The 18,531-nt window shown below is 37.2% G+C and overlaps 1 protein-coding gene across 4 annotated transcripts in view; it reads left to right on the forward strand.

Moving 5' to 3' along the window:
• tcf4 (transcription factor 4) overlaps positions 1-18,531 on the forward strand; it is a 355,283-nt gene that overhangs the window by 114,379 nt on the left and 222,373 nt on the right. The window lies entirely within an intron of this gene.

The following is an 18,531-nucleotide window of genomic DNA, read 5'->3' on the forward strand; positions in this document are numbered from 1 at the left end:
AAGTGTTCCTGAGCCCATGTGGTGATATCCTTTACACACTGATATCGCTTGTTGATGCAGTACAGCCCGAGGGATCGAAGGTCACGGGCTTATCTGCTTACGTGCAGTGATTTCTCCAGATTCTCTGAACCCTTTGATGATATTACGGGCCGTAGATGGTGAAATCCCTAAATTCCTTGCAATAGCTGGTTGAGAAAAGTTTTTCTTAAACTGTTCAACAATTTGCTCACGCATTTGTTGACAAAGTGGTGACCCTCGCCCCATCCTTGTTTGTGAATGACTGAGCATTTCATGGAATCTACTTTTATACCCAATCATGGCACCCACCTGTTCCCAATTAGCCTGTTCACCTGTGAGATGTTCCAAATAAGTGTTTGATGAGCATTCCTCAACTTTATCAGTATTTTTATTGGGGGAAATGTATTTGATAAAAGCCAACACCAAAAATAGACATTTGAAAGGCAATTTAAAATAAATAAAGAATAGTGAACAACAGGCTGAATAAGTGTACGTTATATGAGGCATAAATAACCAACTGAGAACGTGCCTGGTATGTTAACGTAACATATTATGGTAAGAGTCATTCAAATAACTATAACATATAGAACATGCTATACGTTTACCAAACAATCTGTCACTCCTAATCGCTAAATCCCATGAAATCTTATACGTCTAGTCTCTTACGTGAATGAGCTAAATAATATTATTTGATATTTTACTGTAATGTGTTAATCATTTAACACATAAGTCGCTCCTGTGTATAAGTCGCACCCCCGGCCAAACTATGAAAAAAACTGCGACTTATAGTCCGAAAAATACGGTAATACTCCTATGTTGAAGCACAGTACAATCCATCAAGCGGTGCGGCTTCATAGCTTACCGAAGTCGTACTAAAAACATTTTGACAGATTTTTCAGCGCCGTGTGTAATGTTCTATGTTCTCAATGGAATATTGAAAGTTTTGGTGTTGTTTACCGGCGTCATCTTGCAGTTTACACATATCTCTTATGTATGACTGCCATCTACTGGTCACAGTTATCATTAAACCATCTTTCTAAACACATCTCTATCACGTAATGCTGTTTTCATTTTGAGAAAGCTACAGCTTTAGTGTTTGTGTTTGTTGATAATATTTTCACTGTTGTTTGTTTAGAACAGGGGTGTCCAAACTTTTTCCACTGAGGGCCGCACACTTAAAGCATGTGGGGGCCATTTTGATATTTTTCATTTTCAAACCATAACAAAATATATGCACTTTTTATTTATTTTACCTTTAGGGGTCCCGGGGACCATAAAGGGTCTCAGTCATTAAAATGTTAAAAATAAGTCAGATTATTATTTTTTTTAAATTATTTAGCGCTTACAGTAAATCTCTATATCAACGTCAAGTTGATATAAAGTAATACAAACTAAAACAAATGTTTTATGGCTTTTCTGTCAAAAACAACTTAGTTTTTTTTATAGTAAAACTGAAATATGCAGTATTTAGTAATTAGTGCCCTAAAAGATCAATAATGCAGGACACCATTGATTTTAATTATTTCATATTTTTGAGTAATCACAGTGAAAAGATAAATAAAAATCACTAAAAATATTTGGGATCCAAAAGGTGCAAAAAATATAAAGTGATACATTTTTATTAGTTGTTTTTTTTACTTTCAACACTTAAGTTACGAGATCAACTTCAGATATATCTGGAACTATTATTTTGTTTGTTTTATGCGCTTTTGTCAAAGAAAACTTTGATGTTTTTATATGGCTACTACACAATATATGCAATATTTACCACATAAAACATTTTAAAGTGAAATATTTGAAGTAATTGGAGCCCTGAAAATAATTCATTATAACATGGATTTTTTGTCTTTTTTTTTTTTTTTGAGCAATGGCAAAAAAAGAAAAATGAAGAAAGACAAAAGAGAAAAAAAACAGCCTGCATGGCAGCTTTTGTGTCAACATTGAAACTTTTTCTCGTTTGATTTCACCTCATTCCACTTTTTTTTAATGTTCTTTTTTATTTTTACAATAGTATTTCCAGAATGTGTGGCGGGCGGGTAAACAATTAGCTGCGGGCCGCACTTTGGACACCCCTGGTTTAGAACAAACATAAATACAGTTGTTGTTTTTTGTAGCAATAATTAAGTAGCACTGTTACACTATTAATAAATATTTATGAATGAAGTTGCAATCTTTAATGTATGTTGGTTTGCACATGCCTAAAAATATCTCAAACTGAATTCAAGAGGCCATTGCTAAATTAGAGCCACTTCATTATCCGATTAGTCGACTAATCGTTAAGATAGTCGATGACTAGTCCACTATCAAAATAGTCGTTAGAGCTATCCAGAACTTTCCACAACTGCTACTCCTGTCCAAGACTAAATGTTCAGGGACTGCAAAACATTGGAAACACACTGCCTGCCACCCACACATCAAACCACGATGATCTAATCTTCTCTGGAAAACAAACTCCAGGCTCGTGAGTCCGTATTCATTTGGTGCTTTTCATTTGATGTTGTGCTTGTCTTCGTTTTATACTCAACACAAAATAAATAAATAGCATTAGATTAATATCATACCCCTTTTGTGCGAGGCCAGTGGCTCTCAAGTATCTTCTCTCACGTTTCCCCCCCCTTAGGAGGACAGACTTTTTTTTTTCATGCACCGCCTGAGTTGAAGTACCATTGAAAATCTGATGATATTGACTTCTTAATCAGTACAAACCCCTGTATGAGTTTCTGGCACCGGCATTTTGCTTACCCTGATCACCTGACTTTGGACACGGATTCATAAAATGAGTTGAGGTAACATCTGCAACAACGTCAAACAATTTCCAAGTTAAGTTCATCAACTTAATTTGTAAAATTCAAACAAGACTGCTCAAAAGAGCGAGAAAAGTACAAATAATTAACTTCGATTTGTTCACTTTCATACTAATACTGATACTGATATGCCTGCCAGAACTTTGCGGCGAGAACAGTCCGGACAATTTGAAATGTGGACTCGTCAGACCACAGAACACTTTCCCACTTTGCATCAGTCCATCTTAGATGAGCTCGGGCCCCAGAGAAGCCAGCGGCGTTTCTGGGTGTTGTTGATAAATGGCTTTCACTTTGCATGGTAGAGTTTTAACTTGCACTCACAGATGCAGGAACAAACTGTAGTTACTGACAGTGGTTTTCTGAAGTGTTCCTGAGCCCATGTGGTGATATCCTTTACACACTGATGTCGCTTTTTGATGCAGCTGAGGGATCGGAGCTCCGTAATATCTTACGTGCAGTGATTTCTCCAGATTCTCTTAAACTTTTGATGATATTACGGACCGTAGATGGTGAAATCCCTAAATTCCTTGCAATAGCTCGTTGAGAAAGGTTGTTTTCAAACTATTCGTGTGGGGACCCTCGCCCCATCCTTGTTTGTGAATGACTGAGCATTTCATGGAAGCTGCTTTTATACCCAATCATGGCACCCACCTGTTCCCAATTAGCCTGTTCACCTGTGGGATGTTCCAAATAAGTGTTTGACGAGCATTCCTCAACTTTCTCAGTCTTTTTTGCCACTTGTGCCAGCTTTTTTGAAACATGTTGCAGGCATCAAATTCCAAATGAGCTAATATTTGCAAAAAATAACCGCGTTTACCAGTTGGAACGTTAAGTAGCTCGTCTTTGCAGTCTATTCAATTGAATATAGGTTGAAAAGGATTTGCAAATCATTGTATTCTGGTTTTGTTTACCATTTACACAACGTGCCAACTTCACTGGTTTTGGGTTTTGTATGATTGACGGAGAATGAGGAAGTGTTGTGTGTTTGAAAAAGACGTGTGTGAACGTGAAAAAACATGTGTCGGAAGTGAACCATGTTGTTGGCGCAAGATTGGCCATAAAATGTAGTCGTTAATGTGACTTATTTTGGACGAAAAACCACAATGGGTTCAAAAATATGTTTAAAGCACACCAAGTAATTAAGTACACAATATCAGTGTGCATGCAAATGTTTAATCACTGTTGCTTTATTTAATACAATAAATTGAATACACTGTCGAGGTGCCATTTTGCGGTCCTTATACACACACCGTAATAATACCCGTATGTTGAAGCACAGTACGTCTGACTTAGGTAGCCGTAATGCCATAGCCACTCATGCAAACTATACAACGATGTCATTTTGACACCGCCCTGGCCACGCCCCCGCCACCACAAATACATTACCAATCTTTGGTGAAACACTGACAATTTCGACCTGTTTGCGAGAACTTAAATTAAATTAAATACCCGTATGTTGAAGCACAGTACGTCTGACTTTGGTAGCCGTTATGTTCGACCACTCGTCAAGCGGTGCGGCTTCTTAGCTTACCAAAGTCGTACTAAAACATTTTGATGGATTTTTAAAAAGTTTTGTTGTTGTTTACCAGCATCATCTTGCAGTCTACATGTATCTCTTACTGGTCACACTTACCACACATACCAAATAAAATAGCTTTGAGGTCAGTTAGCACAACCAAAATTATTCCGTATATTATGTGCACCGGGTTATAAAATACACTGTCGAGGGTCAATTTGGCGGTCCTCATACGCACACCATAATAATACCCGTATGTTGAAGCACAGTACGTCTGACTTAGGCAGCCGTAATGCTGTAATGCAAACTATTTTGACAAATACGTTACCAATCTTTGGGAAAAAACACTGACATTTTCATTCCATTTGATATCAATTAAAGCAAACATATGATACTGTGACGATATCGTTGTGGCCGAAGGTAGAAGTGGACAGATGTGAGCTGGATGCCGCGTCTCTTGAGTCGTCCTTGACGCTCGTATACGTTCATCTGTCGTTTGATGTATTCACTCGCGCCAATGCCAAGAAATAAATGCCTGCTGGGGAGGGGTTGGCGAGGGGGGGGGGGGCGATGTCTGTTAGACCGCGGTTACTCATTGGCCGTCGTCTGTTGAATTAACGTCGAGTCCAAATGAATATAAAGCTTTACGTGGCGGGAAATATAGGATTTTATTTTAATTCCAGCACTAGAATAGTTCAAGGTGTGCATTTGTGTGTGTGTGTGTGTGTGTGTGTGTGTGTGTGTGTGTGTGTGTGTGTGTGTGTGTGTGTGTGTGTCACTACCTTTTAGACTTTGTAGAAACTTCTGGACCGGTGCCCAGCGATGTCATGGAAACGCTTGAATCGCTGGGAATGATTCATGTCTGCACAGACCAACCATCCCCCTCATAACACACACACACACACACACACACGCACACACACACACACACTCACAGGAAGAGGGAGTTAAACCCTTCTTCTATCCATCTTCCTTCCCCCTCTTCACCACCCCTTCCTCTTCTCTACTTTTTAAAAAATATTTATTTATTTATTTTTTTGCCGTCATCTCGCCATCCTCGTCAAATCGCACTATTAGTCATATTGTTTATTCAAATCAACGCATTATATGCATGTCAAAGGAGATCATGTCTTCCAAATGATTCCTTTCACACCGACAAAGACCTGACGTATCGCTCAACCTCGTGTCTCGACGCCGACTTCATCCTGCGGCGGCTTTTTTCTTCCTCCGCCATGAGGAGCGATGAATGCCAGGAGGATAACTTCATTCGCTGTCTTTGACACACACTCGTGGGGGAACAATGAAAGTGTCAAATATGATGGCGCGTTTGCAATATTAGATGTTTTTTTTTTTTTTTAAATAACATCTAACAATGCCCTTTTAAAATGGTCCAAGTATCGTATTTTCCGGACCATAGGGCGCACCGGGTTATAAGGCGCACTGCCGAGGAGCGGGTCTATTCAAGTCTATTTACATACAAAAGGAGCACCGCAATATAAGGCGCTTTAAAGGCCTACTGAAATGAATGTTTTTTATTTAAACGGGGATAGCAGATCCATTCTATGTGTCATACTTGATCATTTCGCGATATTGCCATATTTTTGCTGAAAGGATTTAGTAGAGAACATCGACGATAAAGTTTGCAACTTTTGGTCGCTGATAAAAAAAAAAGCCTTGCCTGTACCGGAAATAGCGTGACGTCACAGGTTGAAGGGCTCCTCACATTTCCCCATTGTTTACACCAGCAGCGAGAGCGATTCGGACCGAGAAAGCGACGATTACCCCATTAATTTGAGCGAGGATGAAAGATTTGTGGATGAGGAAGGACTAGAGTGCAGTGCAGGACGTATCTTTTTTCGCTCTGACCGTAACTTAGGTAAAAGGGCTCATTGGATTCCACACTTTCTCCTTTTTCTATTGTGGATCACGGATTTGTATTTTAAACCACCTCGGATACTATATCCTCTTGAAAATGAGAGTCGAGAACGCGAAATGGACATTCACAGTGACTTTTATCTCTACGACAATACATCGGTGAAGCACTTTAGCTACGGAGCTAACGTGATAGCATTGTGCTTAACTGCAGATAGAAACAAAAGAAATAAGCCCCTGACTGGAAGGATAGACAGAAGATCAACAATACTACTATCAGGAGACACCGAACCAAACACTGGACCTGTAACTACACGGTTAATGCTGTGCCGCCTGTCGAAGCCTAGCAATGCTGTTGCTAACGACGCCATTGAAGCTAATTTAGCTACGGGACCTTGTCAGAGCTATGATAAAAACATTAGCTATCCACCTACGCCAGCCCTCATCTGCTCATCAACACCCGTGCTCACCTGCGTTCCAGCGATCGACGGCGCGATGAAGGACTTCACCCGATCATCGATGCGGTCGGCGGCTACCGTCGGATAACGCGTCTGCTATCCAACTCAAAGTCCTCCTGGTTGTGTTGCTACAGCCAGCCGCTAATACACCGATCCCACCTACAGCTTTCTTCTTTGCAGTCTCCATTGTTCATTAAACAAATTGCAAAAGATTCACCAACACAGATGTCCAGAATACTGTGGAATTTTGTGATGAAAACAGAGCTGTTTGTATTGTGATACAATGTGTCCGAATACTTCCTTTTCAACCATTGACATCACACGCAAACGTCATCATACATAGACGTTTTCAACCGGAAGTTTCCCGGGAAATTTAAAATTGCACTTTATAAGTTAACCCGGCCGTATTGGCATGTGTTGCAATGTTAAGATTTCATCATTGATATATAAACTATCAGACTGCGTGGTCGGTAGTAGTAGGTTTCAGTAGGCCTTTAAAGGGGTCATATTATCATTTCAAACACTTCCTTGTGGTCTACATCAGTGTTTTTCAACCACACTAGTGTGCCGTGAGATACAGTCTGGTGTGCGGGAGGCAGTGTGCAGGTAAAAAGGTGTCTAATGCTTAAACCAAAAATAAACAAAAGGTGAGTGCCCCTAAGAAAAGGCATTGAAGCTTAGGGAAGGCTATGCAGAATGAAACTAAAACTGAACTGGCTACAAAGTAAACAAAAACAGAATGCTGGACGACAGCAAAGACTTACTGTAGCGCAAAGACGGCGTCCACAAAGTACATCCGAACATGACATGACAATCAACAATGTCCCCACAAAGAAGGATAGCAACAACTTTAAATTGTCTTGAGTAGGATTAAATAAGCTGTGCTTCTTCCTACTCCTTTTCGGACATGTTGTATTGAGGAAATGGAAATGTGTGATATTGTAACTGTATGCATGTTTTAAAAAAAAAACGTAACTTTATTCACAAATATATTTCAGCCATGTATCTGTCTTGACAACTGGAGTGGATGTGTTATTGATCCATTTCTTCGGTAAATAAGTGGTGTTATGCAAAACACAAATGTCCACTGCAGAGGACGCTGGTTCCCAGGAGGAGTGCTGCAGTTTGTTAACCCTTTAGGGAACTCAGACCGATTATTTTGTCCTTTCAGTAAATTTCTGTTGAATTTTGGCTATTGTTTTTGTTGTGTTCCTCCATTATACATGTGAGTTTATTTAATGTTAAATGTCTAAAAATCTAAATTTCCAATTTTTTCACAGGTGTATGATGCACTGGTAGTTGACATTACCCCAAAGCCAAACAAGACAAAAGTATGTTATTTTTCAAGACATATTATTATTATTATTATTATTATTATTATTATTATTATTATTATTTAAAAAAATCTATAAATCAACTTCAACCCTCAACAAAAGAACAGATATGCTTTATTTTAATTGTTTTCCCTTTTTTATTTTTTTATTTTTTTTAAAATTAGTATACATTTGCATAACATAAGTCATTTTACTCATTCAAACCTGTCAAATTATTTGATTTAAAAAAGGCCTTCAAAATCAACTTTTAAAAAAACAAACATTGTTTGGTATTTGTCTTTAGGATTAGACTTAGACAAACTTTATTGAACCACAAGGGAAATTGTTCCACACAGTAGCGCAGTTACAAAGGATGGAAAGGGCAAGGATGGAAAGGATAATGCAGGTATAAAGTAGACAAAAAATGTACCATAGTAGCAATATAAAATATAACCTATATGTAATATTTATAATATATATATGTATATATATATATATATATATATATATATATATATATATATATATATATATATATATATATATATATATATGCATGCATACATACATACATACATACATACATACATATGTATATATATGTATGTATGTATATATATATATATATATATATATATATATATATATATATATATTATATTATTATATATCAATATATGTATATTACTTCAACCCTCAACAAAAATACAGATATACCTTATTTCTAATTGTATCCCTTTGAAGGTCTGTTGATAAAATGATGTCACATTTTTTAATTACTAGACATTTGCATAACATGATTCATTTCACTCATTTAAACCGTCAAATTATTTGATTTAAAAAAGGCCTTCAAAATCAGCTTTAAAAAAAAACATTAAATGTTTGGTATTTGTCTTTGGGATTAGACTGAGACAAACTTTATTAAACCACAAGGGAAATTGTTCCACACAGTAGCGCAGTTATAAAGGTTGGAAAGGGTAAGGTTGGAAAGGATAATGCAGGTATAAAGTAGACTAAAAATGTACCATAGTAGCAATATAAAATATAACCTATATGTAATATTTACACATTATATATATATATATATATATATATATATATATATATATATATATATATATATATATATATATATATATATATATATATATATATATATATATATATATATATATATATATATATATATATATATATATATATATATATATATATATATACAGTATATAATATATACTGATATATTATATTAGTATATTTCAGTTTATATTATATACTGATACAAGGACCAGATGGAGGGATTACATCTCTCTGGCCTGGGAACGCTATGTATATATATATATATATATATATATATATATATATATATATATATACACAACCCCCGCAATTCCGCCCAAAAAATGGATTACCTCGCTGGAATATAAAGACAATGTAACATACATCTGTAAACGTGGATGCATATGCAAAAGTGCAATATATTTATCTGTACAGTAATCTATTTATCTATATCTGCACCTTGTTGCACTTTTATCCTGCACTACAACGAGCTAATGCAAATAATTTTCGTTCTTATCTGTACTGTAAAGTTCAAATTTTAAGTCTCTAATAATATAATTGATTTGGATTGAAGTTAATTGAGCAATTACATTTAAATCAAAAATGTTATACACCCTTCAGAAACGTAGATAAATAAATTGTGGTTTTAACCCACAATACAGTTGCATTGTATTATATTGTTATATCAGCTTGCATTTTTTTGTTAAGTGAACCTCAACGGTGCTTTTAGCTATGCTGAATTCCATTCTTAAAATACAAAAAATTAAATTTCAATGACATTTCCTTTTAGTTTTATGTTAGGAACATGGTGCATTAGTAAAGAATCCTAATGAGAGAGTGTGACATTAGCTCATGGTCTGGCTGAGTATCATCCTGCCTCTCAATTTGCACTGGAACTTGTGTGTGTCTCTCTCTGCATTGTGGATTAGCAGGGATTTGGTCCTCCTCGCTTTTCGACTTCTCTATGGGCATTACACAGCCCAGCGGACTGACCTCCCCTCCTCCACCTTTTGTACCTCTCTCGCCAACAAACTCTTCTAACAAGCAACGCTCTGTCTGCGGGTTCCTCATCACAGCCAATGAGCTTGTTTGGGGTTTGCTGCCAGGGAGGGCGCGGGGGGCGGGGGTGGGGGGGAAATGTCACCGAAAAGTGTCAGGGTTGTCCAACTAGAATGAGAAATTAGTCTTTTGATTGTGCAGAACATCCATTGTTTGCTGATGTAAGGCAGCATAACGGTCGTTTGCATCATACAGCTATGCAAAATGTATGTCCTCCTGGGGAACAGCGTCCTCTACAGTGGACATTTGTGTTTTGCATAACAGGGCTATATACAAACCCCGTTACCATATGAGTTGGGAAATTGTGTTAGATGTAAATATAAATGATTTGCAAATCCTTTTCAACCCATATTCAATTGAATGCACTACTAAGAAAATATATTTGATGTTCAAACTCATAAACTTTATTTATTTTTTGCAAATAATAATTAACTTAGAATTTCATGGCTGCAACACGTGCCAAAGTAGTTGGGAAAGGGCATGTTCACCACTGTGTTACATGGCCTTTCCTTTTAACAACACTCAGTAAACATTTAGGAACTGAGGAGACACATTTTTTAAGCTTCTCAAGTGGAATTCTTTCCCATTCTTGCTTGATGTACAGCTTAAGTTGTTCAACAGTCCGGGGGTCTCCTTTGTGGTATTTTAGGCTTCATATTGCGCCACACATTTTCAATGGGAGACAGGTCTGGACTACAGGCAGGCCAGTCTAGTACCCGCACTCTTTTACTATGAATTCACGCTGTTGTAACACGTGGCTTGGCATTGTCTTGCTAAAATACGCAGGGGCGTCCATGATAACATTGCTTGGGTGGCAACATATGTTGCTCCTAAACCTGTATGTACCTTTCAGCATTAACACTAGAAGTCCCAGCATTTTTCCGTCTACCTAGAAGACCCAGAGAGGGGTCATTTGGCCCGACGCTTTTCCCGAATACACTAATCACTCATTTTGTTATGGTAATGAGGCTGTTAGGGGCAGTTTGTCTAGGTAGACAGAAAAATTATACATGTGGGAAATGCCGAAAGGAGCAATGGCAGTGCCAGGATTGTGAGTGACTGCTCAAATGTATGTCAGTCACGTTTACATGGACATGGTTTTTCATTCTTTGTAAATATGCTTTTTTCTTTGTAAATTTTTTTTTTTAAACTATTTTTGGCACACAAAAATAACAATTGCTTCTGCAACAACCCTCCACACCAAAACTGGGAAAACAGTTGCTTTTTCATTCTTTGTAAATATGTTTTGTTTTGTATTTTTTTTAACAATAAATGTCAGAGTGTTGATCCCTTCATTCTGTTGATCCTTGCAAAAACACACACAACCTACCTCAGAACTAAAGCTTGAGCTGTAAGGTCCCCTCCCCCACACAGGCTCAAGTGGCCCCCTGCCGTGTGCCACTAACAGCCACATTTTCATAACAAAAGGAGTGTCCACAGGGGGGACTAGGGGTCAAATGACCCTCTTGTGTGTTTTCTAGGTAAAAGTGTCAATTGACCCTTCTCTGGGACTTCGCGTGTTAATGATGCCTTCACAGATGTGTAAGTTACCCATGCCTTGGGCACTAATACACCCCCATACCATCACAGATGCTGGCTTTTGAAATTTGTGCCGATAACAATCCGGATGGTTATTTTCCTCTTTGTTCCATAGGACACGACGTCCACAGTTTCCACAAACAATTTGAAATGTGGACTCGTCAGACCACATAACACTTTTCTACTTTGCATCAGTCCATCTTAGATGAGCTTGGGCCCAGCGAAGCCGGCAGCGTTTCTGGGTGTTGTTGATAAATGGCTTTCGCTTCGCATAGTAGAGTTTTAACTTGCACTTACAGATGTAGCAACGAACTGTAGTTACTGACAGTGGTTTTCTGAAGTATTCCTGAGCCCAAGTGGTGATATCCTTTACACGCATCGAAGGTTCGTAATATCATTGCTTACTTGCAGTGATTTTTCCCAGACTCTCTGAACCTTTTGATGATATTACGGACCGTAGATGGTGAAATTCCTAAATTTCTTGCAATAACTTGTTGAGAAATGTTGTTCTTAAACTGTTGGACGATTTGCTCACGCATTTGTTCACAAAGTGGTGACCCTCGCCCCATCCTTGTTTGTGAATGACTGACCATTTCGTGGAAGCTGCTTTTATACCCAATCATGGCACCCACCTGTTCCCAATTAGCCTGTTCACCTGTGGGATGTTCCAAATAATTGTTTGATGAGCATTCCTCAAGTATTAAATACTTTTCCAATAAACGATATCCCACAAGAATACATTAATTTCATCATCCACACACTTTTACTAGAAACATTTTCTGATAAAATTATATTTAGGAACTTTGACACCTCTGTTATACATCGTTAAATGTTAAGAATATCAAATTTGATCAAAAGACTGAAGGGTTGTGATAGTCACAAACTAACCAAATCTATTGACTGGCTCATTAACATGAACAATAGGGTTTTTTATTTTTATTTGTAATTAGGAACTCTATTGGACATTAAATGAAGGTAGGTATCGTTTACATACCAGTGTTTCCCCTAAACTGCCAAGATACCTGTGGCGGTGGGGGCGTGGTTATGGGCGTGGCTATGGGTGTGGTCACCATGACATCTTCGAATAATTTGCATAATTTACTACAATGATATGATTTTCTCTAAAAAGGCTCAAAAAATGTATACTTACTAATTAATAGTAACAGTTTTGTTTTAAACGTCCATCCATCCATCCATTTTACAATATAATTGCAACACTATGTACATATTTATATACAGATTTGAACAATAAGTTATTCACTGAAATATATTTATTAATTGTGGTTCTTACAAAAAATATATCTTATAAAATATAAAAGCTAAAATGTCTCTTAAAGCTCTGCCCCTTTAATTAGTGCATACTAAATAATTTAACTTTAGCCTACTACTACAACCATATTATTTACCAGCAACATAAAGTGAAACAGAGGCAGAGGTGTCCTGCCACAGTCAGTAACAAATAAACAGAAAACAGCAGTGGTGGTTGATAGACACAGAGCTTCATCAAACATCTGATCCACTGAACAAAGAGCTCCAAAAATCTTGATCCTACACTTCTCTTTTGTAAAGTAAATCTGAACAGCCGATATGGGCATCTACATCAACTATATGATTTCCCTGAGAAACTGGACAGGACAAAAAAAAAAAAAAGCAGAAAAATCCATTTGTGTCGGCCTTAATTCTTTCGTGGCGGGCCGCCACAAATAAATGAATGTGTGGGAAACACTGCATACTGTCCGATACTACTGCCAAATTTAAACCGGTGCTCAAACAGGTACCGGAAAAAGGACATTTTATCCAAAAACAATGCCTTTTTAATCATTTGAAACATTGTGACAAGCAGTTTGACCATGAGTAATTTAAGGTTATAAATACTATTAATTCAAGTAAAATTATCACAGCAAATGTGCAAAGACGTGCATGATTTTCCAGTATTTTAAGTGAATACATTCCGCATAATTCTAGCAGAAATTGATAATTGATCAGACACAATTGTTATGATGTTAGGCTACCGTTACAAGTGTGTTTGCAAGAGTCACGTATTATTTGAACAAAATTAAGTTACTTCCTAGATGATACTTGCTTAATATCACCTTCAAGTACTTGTTGCAGGTGACTGAAGATTCTGGGGGGTTTTTTTGAGGTGAAGTACAAACAAATACTTACTCAAAAATACCAATACTTTTTTAGCATCAGTGAAATAAGTCCATATTTATTTGTAAAGTTGTTCAAAGAATGCACGAGGAAATGTTCTCATTTGTCCAGTGGTATGCTGTACATTATGGTCTTTGAAGAACATGCAAAAAAATGTATTCTGTATTGCAGTGGTACAAAGTATATGAAGTCACTCGAGAATGAGTCTGTTGTGGATGGAGGAATCTTAATGACCGCAGTTTTATTCCAACTCTAAAAACACTATTAATTATTTTAGCACTTCCATCTGGCGTCTACTGACAGATATAAGTTATAATCATAAGCTACTTTTTATTAGAAAAAGCAACAGCGGAGAATGCATGTGCATGTACGAGCCAGGATAGGGAAAAAGAAGGAGCTTATTGACCACAACTTTGGACTAAAAATGGTAGTCTTGCACAAAGCTCTTGGGGTAAACGTCGGCCATATATGGAGATATGCGCTGACGTAACTAATAGTGGTGTAACGATTCGATTCAAATCATAATTTGTGGTTGCCGATGTGATTCAGGGACGACGTTTGTTTAATTTAGAATGATAAGATCCGAAACGATTCAGTGAGTTGAAATCGATTCAGTAACTTTTTAGCAAAAAAAAATTAAGCTATGTGACTGTGAAATAAATACTGGATAGTGTAGACTGCAGATCAGGGGTCACCAACCTTTTTGAAACCAAAAGCTACTTCTTGGGTACTTATTAATGCGAAGGGCTGCCAGTTTGATACACAGTTAAATAAATTGCCAGAAATAGCCAATTTGCTCAATTTACCTTTAACTCTATGTTATTATTAATAATTAATGATATTTGCACTTAATTGAAAGGTTTAAAAGAGGAGAAAACACGAAAAAAATGACAATTAAATTTTGAAACATAGTTTATCTTCAATTTCGACTCTTTAAAATTCAAAATTCAACCGAAAAAAAGAAGAGAAAAACTAGCTAATTCGAATCTTTTTGAAAAAATTAAAAAAAGAATTTATGGAACATCATTGGTAATTTTTCCTGATTAACTTAATTTTAGAATTTTAATGACATGTTTTAAATAGGTTAAAATCCAATCTACACTTTGTTAGAATATATAACAAATTGGACCAAGCTATATTTCTAACAAAGACAAATCATTATTTCTTCTAGATTTTCCAGAACAAAAATTTTAAAAGAAATTCAAAAGACTTTGAAATAAGATTCAAATTTGATTCTACAGATTTTCTAGATTTGCCAGAATAATTTTTTTGAATTTTAATCATAATAAGTTTGAAGAAATATTTTACAAATATTCTTTGTCGAAAAAACAGAAGCTAAAATGAAGAATTAAATTAAAATGTATTTATTATTCTTTACAATAAAAAAAAATGTTTTACTTTTTTACTTTGATTTAAATTGTCAGGAAAGAAGAGGAAGGAATTTAAAAGGTAAAAAGGTATATGTGTTTAAAAATTCTAAAATCATTTTTAAGGTTGTATTTTTTCTCTAAAATTGTCTTTCCGCAAGTTATAAGAAGCAAAGTAAAAAAATAATGAATTTATTAAAACAAGTGAAGACCCAGTCTTTAAAATATTTTCTTAGATTTTCAAATTCTATTTGAGTTTTGTCTCTCTTAGAATTAAAAATGTCGGGCAAAGCGGGACCAGCTTGCTAGTAAATAAATACAATTCAAAAAATAGAGGCAGCTCACGGGTAAGTGCTGCTATTTGAGCTATTTTTAGAACAGGCCAGCGGGCTACTCATCTGGTCCTTACGGGCTACCTGGTGCCCGCGGGCACCGCGTTGGTGACCCCTGCTGCAGAGGAAGTTCCTATATTCCTGTTATTTCATGTAAGGTAATGAAATATAAACGATGAGGTAGCAACTTGAAAGGGACAAGCAGCAGAAAATGGATAGGTGAATTATGGATACAAACAAGCAAGTAGAAAACAATTAATGGCCAATGCATTCACATCTTATTTGGATAAACTGCAACCCCGACTTTGGGTTGAATTAACAAAAGGAAACCTCATTTTTAATATTCACTAAATTTTCAATAAAAGTACAGTAACCAACATTTTGACAGTAGACTTACCTGCTACTTTTGCTGTTGTTTTTCCAACCTAAAATGATACAAATACTGTACAAAATAACAATTAAAAATATAATCGCAACCAAATTTCTTCAGGTCAAATGAGCCGTGGTTTGACCTGCCGCTACTCTCTTTTTAATAAACAGCAGTGCGGTAATATTCAAGAAAGGGCAAGTGCATTAAATGTCGGTTTTCAGCCTTGCCGCTTATGTGCGATTTCTCCAGATTCTTTGAACCTATTTGATGATATTACGGACCCTCGATGGTGAAATCCCTAAATTCCTTGCAATAGCTCGTTGAGAAATGTTGTTTTCTGAAACTGTTCGACAATTTGCTCAGGCATTTGTTCACAAAGTGGTGACCCTCGCCCCATCCTCGTTTGTGAATGACTGAGCATTTCACGCTAGCTGCTTTTATACCCAATCATGGCACCCACCTGTTCCCAATTAGCCTGTTCACCTGTGGGATGTTCCAAATAAGTGTTGGATGAGCATTCCTCAACTTCCTCAGTCTTTTTTGCCACCTGCGCCAGCTTTTTTGAAACATGTTGCAGGCATCAAATTACACATGAGCTAATATTTGCAAAAAATAACAAAGTTTACCAGTTCGAACGTTAAATATCTTGTCTTTGCAGTCTATTCAATTGAATATAGGTTGAAAATGATTTGCAAATCATTGTATTCTGTTTTTATTTACGATTTACACAAGGCCAACTTCACTGGTTTTGGGTTTTGTACTTCTTTGCGTTGTTGCTGCTGCGGGAACGCTGCAAGTTCCTTGGCGGTCGGCGTTGTTATTCAGAACATCTCCCAGTCTTTGCAAAAGCCTAATTGTTTCCACACACAGAACCACAATGGTAACTTGTTCATTTCTTGTCCGTCTGCTTCTCTTCTGGTATCCGGCGTACTTGTTTTGATCACTTTTGTCGTGTGGCTCGCGTAACGTTTAACGTATTTATCATTAAGAGTGCTAAAAACCAATTCATATAAAGTTTGGCGTACTTAAAGGCCTACTGAAACCCACTACTACCGACCACGCAGTCTGATAGTTTATATATCAATGATGAAGTCTTAACATTGCTACACATGCCAATACGGCCGGGTTAACTCGTAAAGTGCAATTTTAAATTTCCCGGGAAACTTCCGGTTGAAAACGTCTATACATGATAACGTATGCGCGTGAGGTCAATCGTTCAAACGGAAGTATTCGGACGCCATTGAATCCAATACAAAAAGCTCTGTTTTCATCTCAAAATTTCACAGTATTCTGGACATCTGTGTTGGTGAATCTTTTGCAATTTGTTTAATGAACAATGAAGACTGCAAAGAAGAAAGTTGTAGGTGGGATCTGTGTATTAGCGGCTGGCTGCAGCAACACAAGCAGGAGGACTTTGAGGTGGATAGCAGACACGCTTTCCGACGCTAGCCGTCGACCGCATCGATGATCGGGTGAAGTCCTTCATCGCTCCGTCGATCGCTGGAACGCAGGTGAGCACGGGTGTTGATGAGCAGATGAGGGCTGGCTGGCATAGGTGGATAGCTAATGTTTTTAGCATAGCTCTGTGAGGTCCCGTTGCTAAGTTAGCTTCAATGGCGTTGTTAGCAACAGCATTGTTAAGCTTCGCCAGGCTGGAAAGCATTAACCGTGTAGTTACAGGTCCATGGTTTAATAGTATTGTTGATTTTCTATCTATCCTTCCAGTCAGGGGTTTATTTCTTTTGTTTCTATATGCAGTTAAGCCCGATGCTATCACGTTAGCTCCGTAGCTAAAGTGCTTCGCCGATGTATTGTCGTGGAGATAAAAGTCACTGTGAATGTCCATTTTGCGTTCTCGACTCTCATTTTCAAGAGGATATAGTATCCGAGGTGGTTTAAAATACAAATCCGTGATCCACAATAGAAAAAGGAGATAGTGTGGAATCCAATGAGCCAGCTTGTACCTAAGTTACGGTCAGAGCGAAAAAAGATGCGTCCTGCACTGCACTCTAGTCCTTCACTCTCACGTTCCTCATCCACGAATCTTTCATCCTGGCTCAAATGAATGGGGTAATCGTTGTTTTCTCGGTCTGAATCGCTCTCGCTGCATTGAAAACAATGGGGAAATGTGAGGAGCCCTTCAACCCGCGACGTCACGCTACTTCCGGTACAGGCAAGGCTTTTTTTTAATCAGCGACCAAAAGTTGCGAACTTTATCGTCGATGTTCTCTACTAAATCCTTTCAGCAAAAATATGGCAATATCGCGAAATGATCAAGTATGACACATAGAATGGATCTGCTATCCCTGTTTAAGTAGGCCTTTAAATACAATGTTTTTGTTTCTAGTAGGGTTGTACGGTATACCGGTATTAGTATAGTACCGCGATACTAATAAATCATATTCTGTACTATATCGCCTCTGAAAAGTACTGGTATCGGGACAAAACTAGTTTCTAGTGTCAATAAAATTGATCGATTGCGTTTTAAAACGTTGTTAGATTGTTCCTGTATATATCTTCTGGAAGACAGACTTGCTGAGCACTGATCGATGTAGTTGATTCTTAGGAATCGATAGATCAATGTCGTGCAGGGGTCGGCAACCCAAAATGTTGAAAGAGCCATATTAGACCAAAAATACAAAATAAATAATCTTTCTAGAGCCTCCAACA

Source organism: Entelurus aequoreus, linkage group LG21, assembly GCF_033978785.1.
Source record: "Entelurus aequoreus isolate RoL-2023_Sb linkage group LG21, RoL_Eaeq_v1.1, whole genome shotgun sequence".
NCBI lineage: Eukaryota > Metazoa > Chordata > Actinopteri > Syngnathiformes > Syngnathidae > Entelurus > Entelurus aequoreus.